The following is a 20,972-nucleotide window of genomic DNA, read 5'->3' on the forward strand; positions in this document are numbered from 1 at the left end:
TTTACTCCTGAGTGAAAGTCTAACAAGATGATTAATTGTAGTTTAAACTCATACATATTGTCAGAACATGACAAACACTTTCCAAACAGCAGAACATTTCACTAATCTGAAGTATATTCAAAACAATTATCAAGATAATCTTAACAATAAATTTGGTTTACTGTGGATCATTAAACAGTCTTCAAAGTCATTAAATTAATTAATTTAAAAACAAGGATTTAATTGGTAGTGAAATGTCTTAAGCTTTCAAAAGTCTTAAAAATACCAAGATTTGGGAAGTATGATTTTTATGAATCATTTTTTCTGACGTCTTTTTTTTTTTTTTTTTTTTTTTTTTTAAAAAGGGGGGGAACAGCAATAATTTACCAAATGCCTCTCGTATTAACATCACCAAAACCTCATATTTTGTGTTACAATAAATATTTGGGCAAAATCCACCCTAACCCTAAGTAATTCATGTGGGTTCGTGTTTTTGGTTTTTGTAAAAGTTGTGTTAGATTTCATTCCTTGTGGCATTAAAAAAGTCTTTAAAAAAATTCCTAAATCCCACTCATCTTAAAATGTAGGAACCCTGATTAACAGACAAAGAACTCTTAATTCTGCGGGGCAGCACAGCAAACTTTGCGTTTTCATTTTTTGTTCTTTTGTGTCCTTTTGTAACAATCTGTTTGCCCTCTCAAAATTCGGACATTAGATGCAAGTCTGTGAATGCAGGGCGAGCGAAAATCTTCACGCGATCTTTTTTTTCCTCAGGAGTAGTTTGAGTCGTTGGATGAATTATTAATCTGTTAATCTGCTCAGAGCTGATCAGATTGATGGATAAGAGGAGCAGCTGCTGCAGAGGCGGGTGAAAGCAAACTTTTAGACCCAGTGCAATAAATGGTTACTTTTTTTTTGTCATTTTGCCTGCTGCTCTGTCTGTGCACAGAGTACACTTAGCGCTCCAACAGAGTGGTGCAATGAATATAGGAACAGTATATATATTCAAACAGGGCTCCTAATGACCATTCAGCCCTGAAAATTGAGTCACGTTATATCATGTAATATCATCAAGTCGGTCTGGTTAAGTTGCTAACTTACCATTAGCATTAGATGAGTTGACCCATACAGCTATTGTAGCTAACGTTAGCTAACACTTTTGTCTGTGGTCAAAACAATCATGCTAAAAATAACTTCAGAAGAGTGTTTAACATTGGTATAATATTATCATGTAACATTATGCATTAGCTCAGTGGCTGCAGGTTTCATCTTCTTCTACAGTGGTGGAAAAAAGTTTTCGGACACCCTTAAAATTTTACACAATCTCAAATATTATCATGAAATATTTGTGGAAAAATCTTTTTTGTGTTTCAAAAGGTGTGGCTGCATTAGACAGATACAAACAAATACAAATTATATTTTTTTGTTTATTGTTTACAAGAAAAACTAACAAACTAAATTCTTGACAGTTTCAATATGTCAGTTCTCAACATTGTCGGTATCAAAGTCAACAAATAACAGAGAATGTGTTCAAAACTGAACAAAAAATAAATAAACCATCACATCATCAAATTAATATTTAGTAGTCCTGCCACTGGCACGTAGTAGAGCTCTCACCCTGGCTGGCATGTTCCCCACGAGCCTTTCACACTGTTGAGGGGTAATCTTGTCCCATTCTTCTTGAATTACTGCTTTTAATTCTTCTGAATTCTTTGGTTTATGCTTTGAAACAGACCTTTTGATAATCCACCACAGATTTTCAATGGGGCTCATGTCCGGGGATTGAGCTGGCCACTCTAAGACCTGGATACTGTGCTCCTGCAGCCAAGTTCTACTGGCCTTGGATGTGTGGCAAGGGGCATTATCTTGTTGAAACATCCAGTTTTTACCTCGACGGAACAGTGCACGCGCAGAAGGGAGCATGTGGGTTTCGAGAATGGTACAATACTTGGTAGAGTTCAATGTGCCATCACAGACAGTGATATGACCAACACTAGCAGCACTCATGCATCCCCAAACCATGATACTGCCTCCACCATGCTTGACAGTAGGTACTGTACATGCTGGAGATAATGCTTCGCCTGGCCTTCTGTGTACCCTCACATTAGTAGGAGGAAGATAAAGCTGGAAACTGGACTCATCTGACCACAAAATCTTCTTCCAGTTCCTGGCTGTCCAGTTCTTGTGTGCCTGGGCCCAACGACGCCGGGCTAACCTCTGTCTCTCATTGATCAGGGGCTTCTCGATAGCCTTGTAGGACCTTAAGCCATGATCTAAAAGTCGGCCACGTACAGTGCGGGTGGAACATTGGACACCAGTTTGGTTTGACCACTGCTGCTGAAGCTCCTGTGATGTCATTCGGCGGTTTTGCCTGCACATGCGGATCAGGATGCGGTCATTTCTTGCTGAAGAAACCCTTGGACGCCCAGATCTTGGTTTGTCTTCCAAGCTGTTGGTTCGTCTGTATTTCTGCAGAGTGTATCCAACTGCTGAAGGACTGCATCTGCACTTCCTGGCTATCTGGCGGCAGCTGTACCCTTCCTGGCTGAGAATCTTTATCTTCAGGCGTGTTTCCTGCGTTAGGTTCCTTGTTTTAGCCATTTTTGTGTCTGAAGAACTTTCAAATGTGCTGGCTTTATGTAGACACGAAGCTTGGCAACAAAAATTGTGTCTTTTAATAAAAAGAACGACCTTCATCACTGGTACCAAAATGACCCAATACTCAAAATTTCTTATGTATTTTCATGGAACCAATCAATTTTAATTTTTTAATGGCTTTTTTAGGATTTATTTAGTATTTTGGCTGTGACTGTACTAAAAGAAATTGCACTTGAAGACCTAAGAGTGATTCTTAATGCAATATTTCACAAATGCATGGGGTGTCCGAAAACTTTTTTCCACCACTGTACTGCTACTTTTTCTAACTCTTCTTCTTGTGGTTAATGGCGAGAAGCAACTGGCATTTGAAGGGCATTACCACCACCCTCTATGAGAGTATAGGTGGTTTCATGATACTGAAAATGTATCAAATATTTATCATTATTCTATCAAGGATGAATGATATCAAGATATGCTTTGTTTTATTGCCCAAAATGTAGTAGTGTAAATTTGTTGTTTTGTAGTCTCTTCAGCGAAATTGTGGGTAGCAATAAAAAGATAAAATGCTAGAATAAAAAGTATTTTGGACTGTTCGTGGCTAAAATTGATCACATTTCATTCACTGGGTTCATATTGACCTGTGAAATACAGCTGTTTTCTTATCTGAGTCGTGAGCAAAACCTTACAACAAGACCAAACTCTCAACAGAAAACAGCTCAACCCAAAACAAATCTGCGAGATGTGTCTGAACACAAGAGACTCTACTTCAAGTACAGATTTTCTTGCTAGATGAAAACAGGCTCTGTTTAATGTTTCATACCAGTGCCCTCCATAGTAGCCAATTTATACATGAAGTTGAGAGAAAAGGCAGTGGATATGAAATAGAGGGGAAAATTGGCTGATGGACACCTCACCATCGGCTCCTCCAGAAGGGGTAACCTGAATCCACTACTTAGGCTGCTATTCCGACACCCCTTCCCAGTTGGTTTCGCACCAATTCACACCCTGATTCATGTGATTCCTACAACCACTGATGCACTACCACTGTGACATCATGGTGCGAACAACCCACAGGGATCTTGCCAGGGACTCCTCATCTGACTGAAGAAAACCAAGAGACCCTGTCTGCTACTACTGCAGTCCAGTGAAGCTGGAAATGCTGTTGACTGATTCCAAACATTGTTTTGTTTTTAAAAATGACAAGTATCAGTGTGCCAATTTTCATTACAGTGTTAACAGTCAGTTTTAATAGGCTGCTATAGACTCTGACTGCAGGGTGAACAGGGGAGAAAGGAAAAACCAATTCCTAAAACAGTGCCAATCATCAGGTGGAGTTTAGAGTGGTGGTGGTACTAGAGATGTAAGTAAGTAGAATTTATTTAATAAAGCGCCTTTCACAGAGCAAGGTCGCAAAGTGCTTTACAGGAATAAAAATGTTAAAAGTAAGACCAAAAAAAAAAAACCTGGTAAAACATGCCTACATCGACCTCAGCTTGAAACCTATTAGTTTATGTATTTAGCATAAATAATATGTTTAAAAATAATGGATGTAGCCACCGTGACGTCACCCATTGGTTCCTGGAGTGCTGTTCTGAAACCTCAAGTGTGCCATTACGGCCATCGCCATCTTGGTTTTTTGGAGTAAGGAGTGACCGTAGTTGGACGCAACACATTCTCACTCTGACCTCGTCACATATTGACGCTTGGTCATGGACTTTCCACGTCTACATACGACATGGAAGGTACCCTGAGTGCATTGGTTGTTGATGTTCTGTGACTCCGTGTAAAGTTCTGCCTGTTACATGCATTGTCTTCTTTCAACATACACTTCTGTTTTCACAGGAGATTTAACGTTTACATACAGTCTCTTTCAAAATAAAAGCACTACATCAGTACAACGCAAATTGACGTTTTTTCCTGGAACAACACACATGGTTGGGTTTAGGCAACAAAAGCACATGGTTAGGTTTAGGAAAAAAGAACAGGGTTTGGCTTTATAATCTCAAGGGATACGAACACCGCTCTCTTGGGTGAAAGTCAGTCCTTTGCCCTTGTCCTGCCGCATGTCCCCCTGACACTGCCGGGCACGTTAAACTGTAATGGCAACCAGCAGCGTATCAATGTTAAAGGATGCCTTTTTTGTCGGTTTCTGACGCTGCAAGTCACTGCCCAAGTGCTGGATTTTGACGACTTTTGAGTGACACCGGGCTCTTGGACGAGAGAGTGGAGCTGTGGAACAAGGGGTAGATCTGACTCACAGCGTTTGGTGACATCTCGCAGACAGCCTGTCACTTAAAGTGGACGTGCCCTTAATTGTGCTTAACTTCAAGCCATAAAAACATTTAAATGGGTGAGTTGTATAAAAAAAATTACCCCTGTGCAGTTGTCATGAACTGGGGAGTTAGCAACCGTTACCAAGATCATTTTTTGTACCAGGCTGTAAACATGTTTATTTCGGCCGAACTGCAGTTTTTGGCTTCATTTTCCAGCCCTGGAGGTTTCTGCTTGATTTAGCATCAGCTACATTGACAAAAGGTTCATTAAGTGATGTTCAAACGTCAACCAAAATGGCATCCAGAGAATCTAGAGAACCTGTCTATTACTGATGTAGCCACCAACAATTATGTAAAACACCTTTGTTATCCAAACACATTCACACACATGTGGTATGCAAGCTTTTTGGAAGACAGTGGTCATTTATCTAAACAGCTAGTGATAAATTTTATTATTACCAAGTACATCTTGTGCCAAACTCAGACAATGTAATCATCCTAATAATGGCCTGTTCTAAATAGATGGGGGACATATGACAATGAGTAATCAGGTGTGAAAATTGCCCATTTTGGTCTTGTCACAGAGGAAGACAATAGACGCAGCATCTTGGACACCTCACAATGTCCTGACAGAAAAACATGTTGGAATTATTTGCCTTTTTTTACTTTTATTTCAAAAAGGCCTTCAACATGTTCAGTGATGTTGACCACAGGAGCACAGACCACTGTTGCATGCACAACAGTAAACATGGTAAAGCAAAAGAGAAATGCTGTTTTATTTACCAGCCGTGACATCGTCGCAACACCTGGTGACACCTTTTGCAGTGGGAACTAACACGTAAGTCCTGGACTGCTGCATCAGAGCTGGAGTGGTTCTAATGCAGGGTGATCTCTTGTTCATATGAGTAAATATTTAGCCATTTGACTGTCACCTTCAGGTCAGAAACATTACCAACCCATATTCATTCCCAGGTTGTCATGTACTGATGCTTTGTAATGCCCATAGACTGTGTAAAATAATCGATGCAGCTACTGTGTTTAAAGTGTCGAGTCTGGCATTTCGGCAGTCACCATCTTAGATTTTTGGAGGCTTGAACTGTGGAGGAGCTAGGGGTGAATCTGGCTGAGAGCCCGAGTACACTATTCCAGACAGCCCATTACTCAAAGTGGACCGCCTTTAATTTTGAAGAACTTCATGCCTTAATAAAATTAAAAGGGGTGAGTTAAAAAAACTTCACCCCCCATACAGTTGTCATGAATTAGGAAAGTAGCTATAGTAGCGGATTGGGGCGGCGTCAGCAGTGATGTGGACGCTTAACTGGTCCGTTGTGGTGAAAAGGGAGCTTAGCCAGAAAGCGAAGCTCTCGATTTACCGGTTGATCTACGTTCCAAGCCTCACCTATGGTCATGAGCTCTGGGTAGTGACCGAAAGAACAAGATCGCGAGTACAAGCGGCTGAAATGAGTTTCCTCCGCAGGGTGGCTGGGCTCAGCCTTAGAGATAGGGTGAGGAGCTCGGACAGCTGGGAGGGACTCGGAGTAGAGCCGCTGCTCCTCCACATTGAGAGGAGCCAGTTGAGGTGGTTCGGGCATCTGGTAAGGATGCCTCCCGGACGCCTCCCTTGGGAGGTGTTTCGGGCATGTCCAACTGGGAGGAGACCTCGGGGCCACCCCAGGACACGCTGGAGGGATTACATCGCCCGGCTGGCCTGGGAACGCCTTGGGGTTCCCTCGGAAGAGCTGATGGAGGTGGCTGGGGAGAGGACTGTCTGGGCTTCTTTGCTGAGGCTGCTGTCCCCGCGACCCGGACCCGGATAAGCGGAGGACGATGAGACGAGACGAGGCTATAGAGACCAAAACTGTTTTTGTACCAGGCTGTTTTTTTCTGTTATAAAGTTGGGAATTTCAACATGGGGTCTATGGGGATTGACTGGCCAGCCTCAACTGGCCATTCAAGGAACTGCAGGTTTTGGTATTCATCATTGTCTTCTCTTTCAGCCCAGAGGTTGTCGCTTGGTCAAGCCCCCAGCATTTCAAACTGATGCACGGGTTACCCTTTAGCGTTTGTATATGATGCACAGTGGTCTTCTGAGTGAAACACATAACATTTGGTTGTCATTGTGATACAAGTCCTCAGGGAAAGGACACAGCTACCTTTAGACTGAAAACAAAGCGGCACAGGGCATCAGGTGACACGCCTCTAGCACACACCAGACGCGTGCTGCAACTCGTCAACAGACGACCACACAAAGTTATCACTACTTTTACTGAAAGATCTGTACCTCTTCCACCTCTGGAACATCACCTCTTAAAATCATTTGTAGAGAACCCCTGATTAAACTTGATTTCTCACTTAAAGAGTCGATCTCCAGAGCTATGACCGCTAGGCAATATCTTTTGGGCCATTGTCTTTATAATGACAGGACAGTGGGTCGTTTAGCTCACGATATTTCTCAACCTCAACAACGAGTCTTTTCTCATCCATTCTTCATCACATATGAGACAGCAATAGCTGCAATAGCAATAGAGTCCTTTTTATACATCAGTGGTGAGGAGAGGAGTTGAGCTGCCATAGAAGCAGATAAAAAGAAATGCTACAGGAGCTGGTATGCACAAGCAGAGAGTGAGTGGGGGAAAATGCAATTAATTCCAGGGGTGGCGAGGCTGGAAATAGGACAGTGGCGTGAAGTGCCACGGAGCAGCATATAAAAATAATATGGTTTTTGACAGTAAGGTGTTTGCAGCTGGTGTATTGGCCTTTAGGTAACAAAACTACTTGGTTAGGTTAGGAAAAAAGATCATGTTTTGGGTTGTTACGGTGTTATGGTTTGACATCATGTGATGGAATGTTTGTGACGCAACTATTTGGCGCAAATACATGGTGCCTGTATGTAAGTTATGTAACACACACAGCACAAACAGCAGTCTCCTGGGTGAAAGTCGTGTGTTTGTTTGACCCATCCACCTTCCCTCTTCCCCTCCTCTCCTCCTGCCTGCGTCAAATATTGCTGTGGATGGGTTTACATTGAAGTTAAAAGCCTGGTGTGTCTCATGCAGATGCTAAAAGATGCCTTGGGTGTCTGTATCACACGCCAAGGGGTGTGACAAAACGTCAGTATTTTATGACCTGGGGATGAGTATTACTATTGCAACATGATAATCAAATCTTAAGATACAACTGACCCTCTTTCTCCTGTTTCCAGGTTGACTTTCATTCAAAAAACAGTGATTATATATATATATATATATATATATATATGTTAACATTTACTGTCAGCGCAGCAAGCCATAATTTTTCAAAAAGGAAGTGAGCTACTAACAAGAGCAATGACACTTGCAAGTGACAAGTGAGCCATGTGACATTCCTCTAACATGCAGATGAAATACTGCTCTGATTCTTCGAAAACTTAAATAAGCTACAGATTTTAGCTATAAGTTAAGCGATACATTATTAATCTCCACGGGGAAACTGATCCTCCACATTTGTATTTTAAATATTAAGGAGCACTGGGTGCAGCCACACTGCAGATACATATATCTACTGAGCTATTTCAATCATATCAGGCGAAGCAGAGTGTGGAGACTTCCAGTTTTTACATCACATTAACTTGCATGTCACGGCCAAACAGTCATTTATTGTTCTTCTCTCTGCAAAATCTAACACACCACTTGACCCCATAGAAACAAGCATTACCGCCTTTATTCGATGGAATGTGCGGCAATCATCTCTCCTTATCCTCATTCCTGATTTCCTGCTGATGCCTGGAGTTTCCAAGCAGGTTTTTTTTCCTTCCCCTGAACGAAGAAATCAATGCACATACAGGCCTCCCTAATGCTATCAAAACCATTTAAATTGGTCTCAAGCAGATAGGGATGGTAAAACATATGTTCCTCTGGGGTCTCCATCCCAGTCTCCACCTCTATTTCCATCACATGCAGTTACTCTCACATATGTCTTACCCAGGTGTTTGCAGTGCAGTTTACATGTGCGTTCCAGATTCCAACTTTGCACATTTGGCTGTTTGTGTAATTTCACAGTAGGTGCCTCCCCTGGGCCTAGTTTGCACCTCACACTCTCAAGGCTTCTTGCCGCTCACCTGGTTTCACACATTTTCGGTCGGCCTTGTGAACCCGCAAAGTCTGTTTAATTTAACTGGTGCGTGACTTCCACTGTGATTCACTGCCAAAAAGTATGCAGAATCTAAGGGGGAAAAGTTTGGAATGAATTCATTGCAGCATTTGAGCGTCTCAGGCAAGCTTATATGGTTTAACTCACCGCACCTGCACTGTGACTCTGTACAGTATAAGCTGTGACATACTGTACAGTAACTGGACTTGGAAAGAAGTGTGCAAGTAAAGGCAAAGTAAAAAATAAAAATCAATCTTGTAATCCACCACTTGAGCGCTGATTACATGAATACACAATTGGAAGTCGAGACTCCTGTGCCATCTGTACTGCAGCACACTAAGAAAATAATCTATCTAATTTCCCTGGTGGCCGCAGGTGATATCATTTATCTCATCCAGAGAGACTTCTAAACTGGATAAATGCACTTCTTAGAATGAGATAAATCTACCTCACCATATGTGCCCTGCTGTGCTGCCAAAGAGAGGGGATTCCATGTTTGTCTTTCCTCGGCTGCTTAATACTCAGATGCCAACCTTTGCCCAGACGAATTTCATTTATCAGTTTCAGTGTTGCATGCAGGTGTGTAGCTGCCAGTTTCCTTTGCACTGCGGAGAAAGCAGAGTGTTGCATTGTGCTCCGTTTGAAAGGAGCGTCACATCATTTTAATGTTTTACAGCTATATTTGTTCTTAAGGGGGTAATATCCGTAAATGTAGTGTATCTGTGTGATGCAAATGAAGCACTACAGCTAATGTAACTTGACAACTTCCCTGCATGTGTGTTCGTGCAAATGTGTTTGCATGTGTGTGATTCAGCAGCGATCCTGCCCTGCTCTGTGTGCACACCCCCTGGTGTTTCTCCTGCACAGAGCTGGCATTTTAATTCATGCTTGCGTGACTGTGCTAAGGACTCTGTCTGTTACTTGTTGCTTATTTTTTCTGTCTTCATCACCTAGTTTCTCTCCCTTTCCAGAGCTCTTTGTCTTTATTCCTTGTTTTTTTCTTCTCTGCAGGGCTGTCAAAACTCCTCACCCGGATATCCTATTTCCCACTCCTCCCTGAGGACTTGCATCGCGCCCGCGGCTAACATCTATTGGTAATATTATCTACCTGGACTTGAACCTCCGTGACCTCTCACCCCTGGGGACTCTGACATTCTGTATAACCATTCAAGAGCCTCATTGGTCACGGGTGGCCACAGATGCTCATGACAGCTCTAGCCTACGAGCTGTAGCAGAATATGAGCCCATACATAATTCATAGAGTCAAGTCATATGGCCTTGAGCGATGCTGCTGAGAAAGTTAAGTGTAGAAAGCAGCCAGCCAGGAGGAGGTCTGTGTGCAGCTCGCAGCGCAACAGTTTGCTCGTCATAAGATTTGATCTAGGAGCTAATTGAACTTGATGTGAGTCGAGGAAGGAGTGCATCACGGTGTGCACTGAACGGCAGCAAGATTTAGAAGTGCTTTTTAAAAATGGCTGCTCTAAGGGATCTCCAGTGTGTCTCCAGGTGTGTGTCAGTGTGGCTGTCACGCATATCAGAGTCTAACTTGTTGTCTCCATGTTGGTGATAGTTGTGGCTGGAGGTGTTATGTTTTTGGGCCGTCCCATTCTCATGGATGCATTCTCCATTTTCTCCATTCTCTTGCACTTTGAGTTGCCCTGGTGTATGAAATGTGCTTTACGAATGAAGTTGCCTTGCCTTGAATGCAATAGCTCAAAAACACCCTGAAGGTATTTCTTCAAATTTGGCACAAATGTCCACTTGGATTCAGTGAAACTAATTACATTTTGCTGGTCATAGGTCAAAGTGTCACCTTCTTCTGTCTCATTCTTGTGACTAGGGTATCTCAAGAATTGCGGTGTCTTTTCAAATTTGGCACAAACATCCTTTTGAGCCCCCTTTCCATCAGTACAGTACTGTTCAGTTAGGTACGCATTGTTTTCCGTTTCGCTAGGGTCTAGGTACCATGTCTGAAGGGGTACTTTTGGTTCCAAAGGTACCATACTGAAAGTGTTTGGAGGAAACAGGGCTTTGGACTCAAGAATGAACTGATTAGATTTTGGTGGTCAAAGGTCAAGGTCAGAGTGACCTTGTGTCTGTCTTGTAAAGGCAGTATCTCAAGAAGGCCATGAGGGAATTTCCTCAAATTTGGCACAGACGTCCACTTGGACTCAATAAGGAGCTGATTAGAATTTGGTGGTCCAAGGTCAAGCTCACTGTGCCATTACTCAAGAATTCATAGGCTAAGTAGGACGAATTTTTTCACAAATGCCTCACTGGATGTAATGATGAAGTTATATTATTTTATATACTCTAAGTTCAAAGGTCAGCTGCACTGTGACATCATAATCTTCTGCATAAAAACTTTTCTGGCCATCACTCAACGTCATATCTCAGGAACAGAGGGAGTAACATTTATATACCTTGAAACTGTGCTGATTGTTTAGATCTTCTGTGCTGCTGGATGGAAGATGTGTGTGAATCATACGTGTTTTCACAGATATAAGTGCATCTTGACTGGTTCGCCGAGGCATACATACACAAGGCGGTAATTTTTGTTTTACCATTATGATGCATTTTGTTTGTATGTCATGCACATTCCAACCCACAGTCCAACACATTCGAACACATTTGAAGGGCACATTCCACTGTGCCGTGGACATATGTATCATCGACACAACGTGAAACACGAGAAAGAGAAAAGAGATAAAATAAGTAAGATGAGGAAACGAGGGGTTTTATTGTGAATAAGCAGTGGACAGTGATCTCCAGCAAGGGTGCCATGCTTTTGTACATCTCCCAAACCAATGGGCAGAGGGAGTGGGGTGAGGAGGGGAGGAAAGTATTAAAATGTGCCATGGCCACAAAGTGCTCTTGGAGTAATTAAGTCGACAGCAGTTTGGCTCCAGCAGCTCCATTTTGAGTGTGTAATGTATTTCAATAATGACAGTGCGCGGCAGCAAACTGGCTTGTCGTCATGCTCTCTCTCCCAGCTAATCCTGTTACTGCTGACCACTCTGACGGGGCGTGAGTCCAGCCCTGCTGCCTGCCTGCCTGCCACTTCTCTGGGGGAAGGAGGGATGAGGGAGGAGATGGACAGAGAGAGAAAGAAACAGAGAGAGCAGCCGGTTTGTTTCCCTGTGTAGTTCCTCACTTGTTTGCTTGAGTGTTCGTGCGTGCACACTTGCATGAATGCAGTGTTGATTGTCATTTTGCGTGCGTGTGTGAGATTTCAAGTGCTTGCCTGTGTGGTTATGTGCCAGCCTGGACGTCGGTGCATATCTACCATAAATGTTTATTCAGTCTGCAGTGAATACACTCCAGCCCCTTGCTGCTTACAGAGGGGGTTTTCAGCATCATCTCGGGCTCTGAGCCCATCCACTCTGCTCCGGCCACAATGGCTAATCCTGACACAGGCAGCAGCGGCGAGCAATCAGCACTCACAGCCCAGAACATAATGGAAGCCTGCCTGCCTGCCTGCCTGCCTGTCTGGCTGGATGTCTGTGTGGATGACTGGCGGGCTGGCTGCTCCTCTGGATGCTTGCCTTTTGTGTCTCTGTGGCTGTTTTAATGGCTGGGGAGACAGTGTGTTGGGCCGCTGGTTATGTAAAGTCTATCTGTATATGAGGGAGAGGTAAAGCACACCAAAAACGGCTGTGAGCCACTGATCATAGAGACTGACAAAAAAAAAAAGATGAGAAAGTCTGAGGCTTCCAGAAAGCTTGTGAGTGGTTGAAATGTCGTCTAATGAATACTTATTTAATACAGATGGATCTTCAGTGTTCAACATTTTGACTTCTACTTCTCCATATGTATGCCTCTGTGTTTGCCTGGCTGCTGATTCTGAGCGTCTGAAGTGCTGATGCAAGATAACTGGTCAGTTCAGTATTCATAGTTCAGCATCTCTTCCAAATAATTCATATTTATATTCTCTGTAGGAGGGAAGACAGTGTAGTGGCACATTATTAAAGCACGGTCTGGTTATGTTTTATTACTGTATAACACATGAGGGCTTTTAGCCGGCTTTTAGCAGCAGGATATCTCAGATGGTAAACGCCGTTCTCTTGGTCCCCCACTTCGTTACAGAGTGAAATATATTAACATCTATTGGATGAACCGCCAGAACATTCAATAAATTGTAATTAATTTGGTTTATGACTTAATACCTACAGTACTGAAGTTTAGTGGTAATTGGCCCTCGCTAAGTCCTGCTCTTGAACGCAGACTGGCTAATCCTAGTGTAGCATCAGCCAGCTCTAAAACTGTTAAGATGTGCTCCAAAGACTTTCATACTATCATTTTAGATTTTCTTCATTTTCAGGCTGGTTTTTGTAGATTTTGAGCTTAACGTTTTGCCCGGGGCACCTGTAATAACGACGCTTGTTACCCTGAGAGGATGGAACGAGATACATTAAATGTCACTAAGTTAGCTTTAGCACTGTTATGCTACTGAAGGTATACTGAATGTATACACATGTTGCTGTTGCTTTGTAATGGTTATAACAGTGAAGAAAGATCTGCCCTGCTTTACTGGAACAGTGTTACTTCTTAATTTCACTGTCTTCTGTCTCAATTGCCCCATGATGGGGTGTTTCACTTTTTCATTGTGATCTGTACGCATTAGATCCCAAAGTTTGACACCCTGGACATATCAAATGCATACACCCGTCTGTTTGCTTCCTTCTAAAATTGCTTTTAGTTTTTCCAAAAATTGGAAAATTGGGTATTTCTTAAGGGACAATGGGCTCAATGCTAGCTAGTTACTGTGGCTAATGACAAAGGGGCAGGGCTTAGCAAAGGGTCAATTAGCAAATGTTAGCATGCTAAGATGGTGGACATTGTAAACGTTCCTGCAAAACATTCATTTTAACATTGGCACTGTGACCATGTTAGCATTAAGCAGCAACCTCAGGGGCTGGAAAATAAAGCCAAAACATAAGTTCCAAAAACTGCAGTTCCTTGAATGGCCACTTGAGGCTCCTCCACCCCTTGCATCTTCCGACACAGCTCCAGCCTCTCGTCCAAATACAATCAGGATGGCAACCGCCTAAGTGCCGAACTTGAGCCTAAAAATGGGAGTCTGCAAATGGATGGGTGACATCTTGGCAGCTACAGTACGTCAACTAATTTTACAGTCTATGGTTAGCATGCCAACGTTAGCATTTATCGTACAGCCTCACAGAGCTGCTGGCATCGTGTCACTGTGCATCCCAAAATTTGCCCACCTAATGCAATAGGTTGGGATGCGATGGTGAGAAAGTAGGCAACATCTCACAGTCTTTTTATTTTCTGATTGCTTGTATTATTTTTGGTTTGTGACTTATAAATAAGTGCAACACCACAAATTACACCACAATTATTGCGTCTTGGCCCTGTCTTTCCACCCAGACTTAGAATGTGGCCATTTAACAATTAAAACACAACGGTTTTCACCCTTGCTCGGGCAAAACGTTGTACGGACTAGTTTGTTTTAAGCATAATCTGACCTTTACTCCTTTGACCTCCTTGTTTTTAATCCTTTCCTTTGCCCCATGTTTTCCCCCCATTTTATAGCATGTTGTTTGGTAAGAGGATAATATTTCAAAGAATGTCTCACAGAAATACATGAAATGACCACAACCTCTTAACACCGCTTTACATGGTTCTAGGAAGTAATGTGTTTGTGAGAAAATTTCGTGCCAGCACCATGTTAAGAATGCCAGTGGAAAGTCAATTACAAACACAGCTTTAAACACATGGTTAATGTCTTGAAATGGTCACAGTCACGTAATCTGATGTAGCTGTGTAATGTATAGCGTACGTCGAGTTAAAATAACTCAACACTGACTTTGGGTCACGCAGGGGACACGAACAGCAGTCTCCTGGGTGAAATTCCTGTGTTTGGTTGACCATTCACCCTCACTTCCTGCCTACACTGACTTTCTTGCTCTTTATTCTACCTGTGTGTCCACCACAATGAAGAATCCTAATCGACTTTCCACTGATATTGTTTCCATGGTGCTGCATGTAATTTTAAAACATTACGTGCCACAACCACACAATGTGATGTGAGTTTATAGTCATCTTGTGAATTTCTGTGAAACCACACTGGCTGGTGATCTGCCTTTGTCATGGAAGACAGTGTGACACGTCACAGTGGGAAAAAGCACAGGTGTGAATAATAAGATTAATGATGATTGAATTCCAATTAGCTTGTTTAGTTTCAGTGTCCTGCTATTGTGCGTGCTGGCTCACTGTCACACTGTCATGACATATTGACACAGACTGAACAGAGCCATTGTTAATATTATTAGTAACACCTGTGCTTTTCCTGCTATGAGCTGAAATGTCTGCTGTGACAAACAGCCTGATGTATAGCTAATTAAACACTGTCTCTTTGTAGTTCCTTTTTTTATTGACAAAGTATGTTTGCTATTCTTCTTTAGTCTCCAGCTAATAAACAACCATTTCAGTGACTGACTTTATATTTCTATTTATGTTTCTTGTGGGCGATTTTTAAAATAGAGAAAGTAACCTCTGCACCCGAGGCACATTGTTCACAGTCAGTTTGTGGACAGGCAATTTTACCTCTGGAAGCCAAATACATTTTGTATGTGTAACCAACCTCCCATAACCCTTTGTATTTCAAACAGCAGCTCCCTGGTCATATTGCCTTTAACTTGTTGTGTTTTGGTCTAAAACACTGCAAAATACATTTTAGCAGAAAGCTGAGCTGTATTACAGTAGATGTGTTTTTCCTGCAGTACCTTTCAAATATTGGATCACAGCAAATAGTCTTTAATGGGAGGAAATAGGTCTGTCCCTGGGGCTTGTTGCACAGAGGCAGCCCCAGTGCCTCAGACCTCTCTCTCTCTCTCTCTCTCTCTCCTCCTTGCTCATTCACTCACTCTCATTTTCCCCTCCTCTTTTGTCTCTCTCTATTACTGTTTGATGCTTACACTCGGCTACAGTTTGTGAGCATGCACCACTGTGCACGCTAAAGGTTTCCCATAATGAGGCCAGAGGTTGTCGGAGGGAGGGGCAGGGCGTGGTGGGGATAAATGGAAAGATGTGATATATTCCGGAAGAGGTGGATGAAAGGCAAGAGAGGCGGATGCATTGGCGAAAGAGTGATAGCAGCGTGAGGGAGGGGGGGGGATGAGAGAGATGCTGCATGTCCAAGGTCTGCTGTGCAGCTTGATGATAGGCCAAGGCAGTAGTCATGCAGTAGCACACACTTGGTGTTTGTAGGTCACTGAATCCTATTTACTTGTTTCATACAGAACGTGACATAGAAGTGTGCACTGTGACATCCATATTCTTAGGAAAGGATGATGGTGTCACTTCAAACGCAAGGCCATGAAACAACACAGCACAGGGACAGTACCCTTTTTACCCGAGCCACAAACAAAGATAAAGCCCTTTCACGCCAGAGATCTCTATTCCCGTCTTTCTTTGCTCAGAGGTGTGTGAAAAGACACTTTGCATAATCCAGCCGCATCCGTACGCGGCGAGCTGTGGGGAGATAAAGAGGGAGTAAACAGGATTCCCTCCGGCTGCCGCTTTCACCTGCTGGAGGTGGACGGCAAAAACCAAGGCTGCATTCCAGAGCTAAAGGCTTTTCATGCGAAGGACCGTGTTGTGCTAAAAAACATTACCCGACGATGAATTAAATATGGCTTGATGAATACCGTTTGACTGTTTGTGCGAAGGCTGCAAAATATTTATGAGGGGAAAAATTGCGATCATCACACTTTTAGGTGAATTTTTAGGATTTTAAATGAGCTGGACTTGGACGGGACTGATTCCTGTCTCGCAATGAGTGCAGCTGTTTGTGTGGATTTAAAATGCAAATGGCTCTCATGGCTCGCTATCAGTTTATTTTTCTGTTAATTAATGTATTCATTGATGAAATTGCTTTGTAACTGTCTTATTCTCTGTCGGCTACTCAGGAAACCTCTCAACCTTGTCTCATCTTTTCTTCCCAAAAATGCTGGATTTAATTGTTTACAGGCTGTAAATGCACAGTTAGAACATCCTCTGGTTTTTGCTTCTCCTCCAGCTCAGTTTTTCATTTATTTACACCCCAGCAAGCTCTTTTCTCTTCTCCAGCTGACCACCTCTCATATATACCAATCTGCAACAACAGGCCATCAACAGCACCCAGAGGGCTTCAACATGCAATATTGAAGATTTCCATTAGTGCTGAATTGTTTAGGGGAACCATGAAGAGTGTTTGTGCATCAGGAAACAGACATGAACCATCATCATCACAGAGCGGAGAAGCCGAGGAGCCGAGAGGAGAGGGGGAGACCGCAAGGGAAGGGGGGTAAAGGAAACAAAGAGAAAACAGATCAAAACTGAATAAAACAGAATTCAATATAACGGTACATGAAAATATCAGCATGTGTTGCTCCTGCTTCATGTTTCCTGTCGGGTCTAAAAGCGAGACGACTTTCTGTGAGAGTGTCGGCGAGGGAAATTCCAGCACAGCGGGAACTCGACTTATCCTCTGTCTATTTGAGTGGCACACAAAGATTCAAACACAGAGACACATAGTAGTATTTGATATACACTCCCTAACAAGGTTGGTAAAGCCAACTGGTAACTGTATCTAGAGTATTTGTCTCTGTTCACGCCTTAAGTTACTATTTGGACTGCGCTTTATTTTTATTCAGTTGGGACAAAACTCATTTAGCCAAACAAAGTTAAAGGTCCACTGTGTAGAATTTAGAGGGATTTATTGGAGTTTAATATAATGATTATGTTTTCTTTGATGTATAATGACCTGAAAATAAGAATTGTTGCTTTTTCCTTACCGTAGAATGAGCTGTTACATTTACAAATGTTTCTACAGTAGCCCAGAATGGACAAACAAACACTGGCTCTATTTGGGCCATTTGTGTTTTAACGTCAGCCACCTTAGTTAGCAGCCCCTCCGCTACAAGAGCGTCAGAAAACACAGAATTTTTAATGTGAAACTGCTTTATTCTGTGTTTTTACCGGTTTGAATAGGTGTCTGTACAATGACAATAAAGGGAATCTTGAATCTTGAATCACTGTGTCTGTTTGTTTAGGAGAGGGAGAGGCCTCTGTGGATAATTCGACTCTCGGTAAACTAACATGAAATTGCTTTATTCAGATTTTTTATGAGTTTGAATCACCTGGCCCATTTATTTGGAGAGTAAGGGACCGTTTGTGGATAATTCAGCTCCCGGTAAACCTCCAGAACAATAAACACTGAAGGAATCATTACATGTAGAAGTTTCAGCTGGTTGCAGTCTGCAGTCCTCACCACAAGATGCCACTAAAATCCCCTAAATCCTACACATTGTTCCTTTAAAGCAGCATGAAATGACTTTTGTGGCCACACAGGTGCCTTAAACAAGCTATAACCACAACATTGACATAGTGGCACCTTAAAAAGTTGATAGGGCTAAACGTTAGCTAACAGTTGCCTTGCTACACATCAGGCAGAAAAGGAGAAACATTAGTATTTATTTTTCTGGCCACCTGAAAAATCAAAGTCCAATGTTCACTCTCCTTAGCAGCTAATTTAGCTGCTCCAATACTAGCAACTAGCTAGATTTTTCAACTGCATGGTTCGGCTCAACTCACTTTTGGTATCCATAGCCTAAAATACCCGGTTTTGGTGGCATAATCCCACTGGAAGTTCAACAATGTCTTGATAACAAACTAACCACTTCTCTTCGCACTATCCCAGCAGGAAACGCAGCAGTGTCTCGTTAAAAAAAAAAAAAAAAGCTTTTCATGGCACTATCCCTGGTGGAATCACAGCCCACATTTGGTAGCTGAAAAGCTGCTGGAAACACAATGATGACTCGCTAAATCACAACTAGTTTTGTTGTTTGTTGGTCTCGAACAGTGGCCTGCAGCTTGGCAGGTGTCTTGTCTAGGTGTTACGCCATTCCCCATTCTCTCCACCTCCTGATGTCAAAGTTAGCTCATGTACTGTCACTTTAGAAACGTTGATGTGATATGCATGAAACATACAAATGTAACATAACTGTGGTTTACAGAAGCGTAGCTGAGGCTGGGCGATGGGGCTTCAGTGCGACACTTGCTGAATCCATCAATCGGAAACCAAACAATTGAACATCTGCACTTCCTCAGTGAAGTGTGTGGCGTAGTTTGACGGCTGCCATTTTTGCAAATCTGGGTCACATGAATAAAAAAAATGCGGATGCTATTGATGGTAGCTTGGCTGTTTAAAACTGGTGGCTTTGTGCAGGATGTCTTATGTTGTGCAAGAGACTGTTCTAATGATATTCTCTGACCAATCAGTGGTCTGCAGTGTTCTAACTCCACCTTCTAGTATAGGTGCATGGCTTGGAATCTCTTGACCAGAGCTAATTTGTAGGAAACATCTTGACAAATGGAGAGTTTCTGGGAAAATTACAGGAGTTAATCTTAAGACTAAATTTTAAATGGGTACTTGCATTTCTTCCTGTGACTTACCTCTGATGGAGAGTCAATCATGGTTTGATTTCAGGCCCTAACACAGACTCCTTTTGCACAAACAAAAAGAAGAATACAGTATAAAGACAACGCCTACAGTGAGTTAGAATCTAACACTTGTATGTTTTTTCCACATTTAATCCCAACATTTTAGCGGCGGAGTGGGCTGAAAGATGGTACTTGCAGAACTCATTCCATCAAAGGCTTTGGATGCAGTTATCTAACAAAATCAGCAATTAACTGCAAAGAAGCAGAGACAATTCAGTGAATAAAACAACCTAATTAACTTTCACCATGTGAATGTTTTTCTGGCAAAACACTTCTGATAGTAGAACAGACACTCTCAGACTGTGTGTGTGTGTGTGTGTGTGCAACGTGCTGTGTGTTGGCTTGTGTGTTCACTGGTTTTCTATTTTCATTAGACACATAAGGACTCGCTGCTGTCCTCTGCCCAGCTGTGAAAGTAGCAGCTTACAGCCTCCAGGTACATCGATGCACCGTTAATTCTCTGGCTTAATGCTCCATTCAAGCTCGTAGGTACGCGCACCACCACCCCCTGAGAGTGGCTCTCCATCAGTGTCTCCAGTAAAGTGGATCTGTGGGTTTAGTGCCATGCTAGTAACTGGAACACTTGCCTGGCTGAATCCATAACCACACACGTTTATAATTCTGTGCAATTAATCTGATGATGACACCAAAAAAAATGTCCGTAGGTCACGGTGTATTGATCTCACCAGTCGACTCAGCCAGTTTTCTTTGCTTATTATATTCATGCACACTTCTCAGTAGTCATACCTTTAACTCGAGCCCTTGAGGAGGAGACCTATCTCAGCAGGTGACAGCTATCAATCCAGCCCCAAGGTCGATGAAGGGATAGAAGAAAACCCCTTTCATCTTCCCTCCGACTTTCACTCAATCTCTGTCTCTCTTTGTGCTCGCCCCCCCTCCTTCCTTTTAACTGCACCTTCTCGTGTCTGCAGAATTCTCCCAGTGCTAACACTCTTGTCCGAGACGATTCTTCAAGCCCTTTTTACAGCAGACGCGCTGGCACATCTTTGTTTTTCCTCTCCCTTACACCCTTTTCTCCTATCACCTTTCTTTCACACAGATCTGTGTGAGTGTTCTGTATTACACCTCTGGGTGAGGGAGCAAATCGACAGCAGAAGATGGACTCAAGCCTGAGAGAGGCGCCAGTTTTTGGTACCTAACTCTCTGGAACAAATTTCAAGACAATTCTCCAGTGATGCTAATTCTCCTCCTGCGAGTACTTGTTGAATGTTTTGGCTGCGCACAGAGGCAATCACACAAATCCCCTTTCAGCTGGGGCGCAGTAGGAGTCTATTTATGGTTGGCCTGACTGGAGAATAATTCTTACTGTTAAAGGGGACATTTCAAGTATAATTGTGGGCTGTCAGTTCAATCAATATTTGGAAATATGAGCAAGTCTTTTTCAAAGCCTAAAATTAGAGGGCTAAATAGGTCGTCGCACACATGAATCCGGTGACCGCTTTGTGTGTTCCACCATCTTGCAGCACT

The sequence above is a fragment of the Epinephelus lanceolatus genome, chromosome 13 (genome assembly GCF_041903045.1).
Source record: "Epinephelus lanceolatus isolate andai-2023 chromosome 13, ASM4190304v1, whole genome shotgun sequence".
In the NCBI taxonomy this organism is placed as follows: domain Eukaryota; kingdom Metazoa; phylum Chordata; class Actinopteri; order Perciformes; family Serranidae; genus Epinephelus; species Epinephelus lanceolatus.